The 7,953-nt window shown below is 39.6% G+C and overlaps 1 pseudogene; it reads left to right on the top strand.

Moving 5' to 3' along the window:
• Positions 1-999: 999 nt before the first annotated feature.
• LOC112817794 (tRNA pseudouridine(38/39) synthase pseudogene) lies at positions 1,000-3,136 on the top strand (annotated as a pseudogene).
• The last annotated feature ends 4,817 nt before the right edge of the window (positions 3,137-7,953 follow it).

The raw sequence follows: 7,953 nt of genomic DNA, 5'->3' as shown, positions 1-7,953 counted from the left end.
ACCAATATCACTACAAATCCTACAGTTATTAAATAACAAGGGAATACTGTTAATAACTGAATGCTCATAAATTTGAAAACTTAGAAGAAATGGATCAATTCCTTGAAAAACCACAAATTACCACAACCCCCCCCACAAAGTTATATAGGCAATATAATTAATCTTGTAAAGAGATTGAATTTTAGTTTAAGAAAGTCCTGAAGAAAAAGTATCCAGGCCCATGTGATTTTACTGGAAAATTCTACCAAACATTTGAAGAGCCAATTTATAATCTCTACCAAAAAATCCAAGAGGATGGGGCATTTTATATCTCATTTTATGAAGCCAGTATTGCCTGATAACCACAGAGTGCAAAAATAAAATGGAAAGAATTTGGTATTAAGGCTTACTATGTAGCCACCAGAATGAATACAGTACAGTGTTTGTTGAGAGATGGACACAGATCAATGCAACAGAATAAAGAACCCAGAAATAGACCCAAACCAATATGCCCAACTATTTTTGATTAAGGTACAAAAGCATTTCAGTGGAGGAAGAATAACTATTGGCCATTTTAACAAACGGTCCTGGAGTAATTAGACCTCCATAGTAAAACAACTAAACCTTGACCTAAATTACATACCTTATACAAAAATGAATTTAAAATGGATCACAGGTCGAAATGTAAAATTACAATATTTTAGAGGAGATGTTCACTGAAGGCCAGGTAAAAAGTTCTTAGACCTGACACCAAAAGCATGATCCATAAAATGGTCCTCATCAAAATTAAAAACTTCTGCTCTCTGAATGATCCTATAAGGATGATGAAAGGCAAGCTACAGACTGGGAAAAATGTAAATCACATATCTGATGAAGGACTTGTGTCTAAAATATATAAAGAACCCTTGACATTGAACAGAATAATAAAAAAAAAAAACCTCAGGAAAAGGAGCTACAGGTGTGGCTCTGATCAACAGGTAGGATGGACCTGTATGATTCCTTTATTTCTGGGGTTGTCCTATCATTGCTGAAAATGACATAGTGAGATACTAAACTGAGGAACTTCTAAAAAAAGAGTACAAGAACTAGAGAAGGAGATGCAATGACTTAAATAGGAAAGAGCCAACAATAACAAGAACTCAAACATTAGAGAAAATTCTTCAGGAGCTGCAAAAACTAAGTGCATTTGATTTCAGTGCTAATGTCCAAAGCCATGTAGCCCTAAGGATAGCCTATCTGGGCTAGAGATACTAGGGCTTTGCCAGTCAGGAAAACACAAACAATACTATTGAAGAGAAACTGAGGCTCTAAGACTTGACTATGAGAAAGCAGACATTCAACTCACTGATGTGGGTCAACGGACAAGGGTGTTAAGTGCCTTTGGACTATTGATTTCTCTTGACCTTTGTTCTCACTTTCCAAGGGGCAAGGATTCAGAGGATTTTAATTTAAAAGAAGTCCACACTGGAAAACAGTATGGAGGTTCCTCAAAAAGTTGAAAATAGAGCTACCCTACAACCCAGCAATTGCACTACTGGGTATTTACCCCAAAGATACAAATGTAGGGATCCGAAGGGGTATGTGCACCCCAATGTTTATAGCAGCAATGTCCACAATAGCCAAACTATGGAAAGAGCCAAGATGTCCATCAACAGATGAATGGATAAAGAAGATTTGGTGTATATATATATATATACACACATACACACAATGGAATATTATGCAGCCATCAAAAAACCCCACAAAATCTTGTCATTTGCAACGATGTGGGTGGAACTAGAGGGTATTATGCTAAGTGAAATAAGTCAATCAGAGAAAGACAAGTGTCATGATCTCACTGATATGAGGAATTCTTAATCTCAGGAAACAAACTGAGGGTTGCTGGAGTGGTGGGGGGTGGGAGGGATGGGGTAGCTGGGTGATAGACATTGGGGAGGGTATGTGCTATGGTGAACGCCAACGAAGGGGGGGAAATCGGAGGGGGAGATGAACCATGAGAAACTATGGACTCTGAGAAACAAACTGAGGGTTTTAGAGGGGAGGGGTTGGGGAGATGGATTAGCCCAGTGATGGGTATTAAGGAGGGCACATATTGCATGGAGCACTGGGTGTTATACGCAAACAACGAATCATGAAACACTACATAAAAATGTAAGTCCACCGTGCTGCTAAAAAATCCATCGTAGCTGTATTTTCCATCAGGTGTTCCCTGCAGACATCCATATACTGGCCTGGGCTTCTGTTGAACCCAGTTTCAGTACTAAGTTCAGCTGTCTTGAGAAGACTTACGGCTATTTTTTTTTCCTTTACGCTGATTTAGATATTGTAACCATGAATTATGTGGCTCAGAGGTATGTTGGCACATATAATTTCAGAAACTTCTGTAAAGTGGATGTAGCCAACAGAATGATTAATTTTCAGTGGACTTTTCTCTCTGCTCAAGTACAGCTAATAGACCAGAGCCTGAGTGAGGAGAGACAGAACGAAACTCCAAGAACCTTTTTAGTTATTTCAGTTTGCAGTGATTGACCAGAGATTCCTTTATCATTAGGCCTGTTGTATGATGGTCTTTCTGATTGGCCAAGGAATGGAGAGGCCAGAGTTTATTGATGAACCGATGAACATAGATGAAAATTCCCCAGAAACCTCAATACAGTATGGATGTAGAATTTTCTCTAGTCTTATATGACTTTGAATTTGAAAATATCAAGTGGATCTATGACTGGGAGGGTCAGGATTTCAATGTCACCCACTTTAACAATATAGACTAAAAGTGCTGTTGAGATTCACATGTTGTGTTGTATTCTGCAAAGACTGGACTCTGTTGCAATACCCAAAAGGACATTTGCAGGACCAAAGATGGATGGAGTGACAAATAGCTCTCTGTCACAAAGCAGACCTGTGCCTTTGTAGTAGGAGTGAAAATGCATACATAAGAAGTCCCTGATAGAGCATCATAAATGTCAAGGATAGGAATCCCAATCCAGCATTTTATAATTAGGGGATGCATTGAGCACCCATATTTATTTCATTGGGGGAAAAATAAAAACCAAAAGGAACTGTAATAATACACTAGAGGAAGAAAATACTACCTTGGAGAAACCGACAAAGAGGATCTGTTGTTGATACAGAAATTAAAAGCATTATTTATCTATAGACAACTTGCAACAACCAGCTAGTGGTAGGTGGGTAGAAAGGAAATATAAACAAAATGTTTACTGTAAGAAGTCCTAGAAATTCAGATGATCAGCTCTTAAAAAAGAGTCATAAAGTCCTATTAAGGAAGTTCTTGTTTCTTAAATAACAAGTTTAAAGATTTTCTTATCACTGTCCAAAAAGATTGAAGTAGAAGAAGCAAAAAACAATTGTAAAATGGAGATATATTTATGTACACCTGGAAACTGTGCCTTGTGTTCAAATTCATTAAAGCTTGATCATGCAAGTGTCAAGAAAGAAAATGGGCTACAGACATGAATAGAAATTTCAATGAAGATATACAGATAGCAAATGAACATATAAAAAGATGTTCAACATTAACCATTAGTGAATTGCAAATGAAAACTTCAATGAGATATCACTATACAGGCACCAGAATGACTTAACTATTTTTTGTTTAATGATAACACCAAATGCTGGTGAGAATGCAGAGAAACTATCATTCAGAGATTGCTGGTGGGAATATAAAATGGTATAGCCACTCTGGGGGAGAAAAAAAGCATGGTAGTTTCTTACAAAACCAAGCTTGCCGTTGCCACATGACCCAGCAGTTGCTCTTGGACATTTGTCTCTGAGAAATGAAAACTTTAAGATCACAGATAAACCTATCCAGGAATGATTGTAGCAGCTTTATTTGTAATTCCAGAAATCAAAACCAAAATGTCCTTCAATAAATGAGTGGTTTAACAAACTCTGGTACATTCACACTATGCAATATTACCCAACAATAAAGGAAAAAAACCCATTGATACAACAGCTTGAATGGATCTCAAGGGATTTATGCTGAATGTAAAAGCCGATCACAAAAAGTTACATACTGAATGATTCTATTTATGTAACATTCTTGTAATGACAAAATTATGGAGATGAGCAAATTACTGGCTTCCAGGGATGAGGGAGGATGTGGCTGTGGTTGTAAAAGAAGAGCAAGAGGAATCCTTATTATGGAACTTTTCTGTATCTTGACTAGGGTGGTAGTCACAGGAAACTACACAGGTGATAAAATTGCACAGAACTAAACACACACACACACGTGCATGTATAACTGGTGAAATCTGAATAAGGTAAATAGATCATAGCAATCTTACCTTCCTGATTTTGATATTATACTATACACATGCAAGATGTTACCACTGACGGGGGGGGACAAGGTTAAGGGTAGAAGGCATATTTCTATTTCTTGCAACTGCATGTAAATTTATAACCTCAAAATTAAAAAAAAAAATGAAACTAAAGCAACTTTGGAGCATCCTTTAAATCCTACTAAATTCTCGGGGTCCCTGGGTGGCTCAGATGGTTAAGCGTCTGCCTTCGACTCAGGTCAGGGATCGAGCCCCACATCGGGCTCCTGGCTCAGCAGGGAACCTGCTTCTCCTCATCCCTCTGCTCTCTCCCTGCTCATGCTCTCTCCTGTATCTCAAATGAATAAATAAAAAATCTGTAAAAAAATAAAATAAATGCTACTAAATTATCAACAAAACATTCCTAACCTAAAAATGTAATATTGATGTATGCAAGAACATTGATGGTTCTCACAGTAATTATACTGAGTGAAAGAAGCTGGATAAAAATGAATATGGTTTACATTTTGTAACCAGGTCCAGAGGAGGTGGCAAGTTAAGATGGGGGTACAGGGAGGGATAGGAGGAGGGAGCAACTACCAAGGGGCAGGAGGAAACTTGGGGGTGATGGATATGTTCTCTCTTAAAGTTGTGGTGATGATTTAATGGTGTATACATAGGACCAACTTCCTCAAGCTGTCACTTTAAGCATGTGCAATTATATGTCAATTATACTTCAATAAACTCATTTACAGTGATAGTCTCTTCAGGAAAAAAAAAAAAAAAAACTTTGAGAGAACAAAAATAAAAGATCGTCTCCCCTCCAAATACATTTAGAATTCTCTGTAGACAATGCTCTCCTTCATTGCCTGCACTGAAGGCAGACTGTTCCCATTGCCCTGCCCTTGAAAGGTCACTGCTCCACCCTAAATTTCTTAAAGAAAGTGGGCTAATCAGTGTTGGGTTTGTGGCTTCCAATCATCATTATTTTCATCTTTAGGGTGCTTTTAGTAACTTTCATTAGGGTGAGAATTTTGGCTCTTCTGAGGACTTTTGGTTGTTGACATTATAGGGTAAAATGTAACAAACACCACCCTGGGGTTGGTGGCCTGGAACTTATTTCTTGTTCAGCTTTGGGGATGGTACTGCCACCCACACACCTCACCCCATATAGGCTCTGACAATCTACACTTTGACGTCATTCTTCCCTGCCGCCCCCATCTCCCAAAGGCAGAAACACCAAGCCCTTTCTCATCTTGCCCATTAGGTCAAGTGTTAAGGAGGAAATTTGTCTTCAGTGCTCGGTCCTGACCCAGTCTTTATCCCCACGATCTGATTAACTGTGATTCTGCCAGTCTGGCCCGGTCTGGCCCCCAACCCTACACTACCCGATGTCGCTTCCTTTTTGTACTACTGCCTCTTCCCTTTCCTCCCTGATCCCACCATGAGAGAACTCATAGACACCCACACGAATTACCACAACAGGTTGGCTTTATTTCTGGTGCCATCAATGTAACCTGATGCTGTGAAATTCAGCGTCTACACGATTGTCCATTTCTCAGCCACCAGACCTCTGGAGCCTTAGCAGATATTACTGAAGTCTCTGGCCTCGCTCTGGAGTTATTGGCCGCCCTGGTCATCATTTGATGTGGTAGACTTCTCCACCTTCTCTTGGGCTCGCTCTGGCTCATTTTGCCTCAGTGTCTCATTCAGTCTGTGATAGTGACCAATAAGTGGTGTTCTTCTAGCTTTTTGAGGCTTTCTTACAGTTTTTTTCTGAGACTTTTTTACTCAAACTCCTGTGGAGGGGTCTTTTTAGCTTCGGGGTTGTCTTCAGTACCTGGAACAACAACAGAGTGAGGCCAAAAGGGCATTGGCTTAGGGGAAGAAGATGGGATATTGATAGAAAAGGGGGCATCATGAGAAGATGTCAGGGCTAAGGAAGGAATTTGTGCCAGGTGAGCAAAGGTTAAGATTCTTGGGGGAGGGGAAATCAATGAAGGAAAGAGTAGCTTGGGTAGGGTCATCTCACCTTGCCACCACCTCTGGACCTGGGTTGATAGGGAGTCTTCATTTTTTCCTCTCTTCCAAACTTGAGGTTGGTTGCTCCATATCCTGATTGGGCTGTGGTAGTTTCCTGGTTACCTTAGACATATTGAAGCTTCCCAGTGGTCTGTCCCAGGCCTCCTAACTATTCTACTGCATATAACTCTTCCCAGGACAGTGAAGGTCCATACCCTCCAGCTTTGATTGGTCAGCTAGGCTCTCCTCCAGCCAATGGTGGCTAAGGTGGGGCTCAGACATCACGAAGCACTACTTATGACACCACTCTGTGTTGGGGAGGTTGCTGGGGAGGCCAAAATGTGGCTCTGACATTTCAAAGTATCATTCCTGACACCTCTGGATGGGAGGGGAAATGATACGGAGGCAAAAATGGTTTGGTTAGAGAAAGGAGGCTTTTCTTTAACATCCGCCAAAGAGTTTTCCTAAACTGAACTACCACTGTTCCTCATATCCCCATGTTCAATTGTGGTAGTGCACATAGTAGAGAAAGAATCTTTCCTGCAATCTGTTCTCTGAGGCCACCCCTACTCAGCGGTTTATTTTGCTGTGTCCCTCCCTTAGTTAGCTAGTGTTTGGGATATTTTACCTAAAATCCCTCCAAGAGCAATATGGCTGAATTTAAATATCAGTGAAAATATGACTCATCTTACAGACTAACAAAAAGCTCCCATGAATAAGCTCTCTACCTATAGCATTTGGCATTAAAGGCTGCTGATTTGATTAGATTATTTTCTGCCAGCTCTGTGACTTACAGGCAGGGATTAGAATTAACTGCCCACCCACGAAGGTTGCTTTTATCTTTTATTCTATTTTTGGACTCTGACCATGTTATTGTCATTGAGCTTTGCAAGGTTCTTTCTCTTACATTTTATTTATATTTTATCTTTATATTTTATGTTTTTCTTCTTCCTAGATTCCAACACTCATTTCCTTCCTGCTATTAGGCATCTACTCTGATGTGTTTGAATTATGTCCTTGCGTGTGTTTGTACTCTTGTGAAATACGTGGCCTTCTTAAATATGTGGTGTTTGAATGCATAGTATTGTGCCATAGATCTTGTTTCTTAACTTATACACTCAACACTATGCTTTTTAAGTTCGACTTATGTGGCTATATGTATCTTTAGCTCATTGCTTCTAATGCATCAGATTCCATTAGCATTTATGCACCAAGTTTTGCTTGTCCATTATTTCCCCTTTTGAGGAACACCTGTGTTGGCTCTCCACTCCATTCCTACAAACAATGCTGTGATTAACATCCTCAATCATGTTCCCTTATGGACTTCTGCATATATTTCTCTGGGATATACACTCAAGGATAGAATTTCTAGGTCTTAGATACATATAATTCTTAGTCCATTTGGGCTACTATAACAGAATACCATAGACCAGCTGGCTTAAACAAAAAACATTTATTTCTCACAGTTTTGGAAGCTGGAAGTCCAAGATTAAGATGCTAGCATGGTTGGGTTCTTGATGAAGACCCTCTTCTTATGTCCTTACATGGCCTTCCTTGATGGGTGAGAAAGAAAGAGCTATCTCCTCTTTTTTTTAAATAGGACATTAATTACATTATTAGGCCCCATTCTCATGACCTTTTCTAACCCCAATAACCTTCCAAAAGCCCCACCTCC

Source organism: Callorhinus ursinus, unplaced genomic scaffold (assembly GCF_003265705.2).
Source record: "Callorhinus ursinus isolate GAN/ISIS: 27379988/994484 unplaced genomic scaffold, GSC_fseal_2.0 scaffold91, whole genome shotgun sequence".
NCBI classification, from domain to species: domain Eukaryota; kingdom Metazoa; phylum Chordata; class Mammalia; order Carnivora; family Otariidae; genus Callorhinus; species Callorhinus ursinus.
This window is presented reverse-complemented; position numbering and strand designations above follow the sequence as displayed.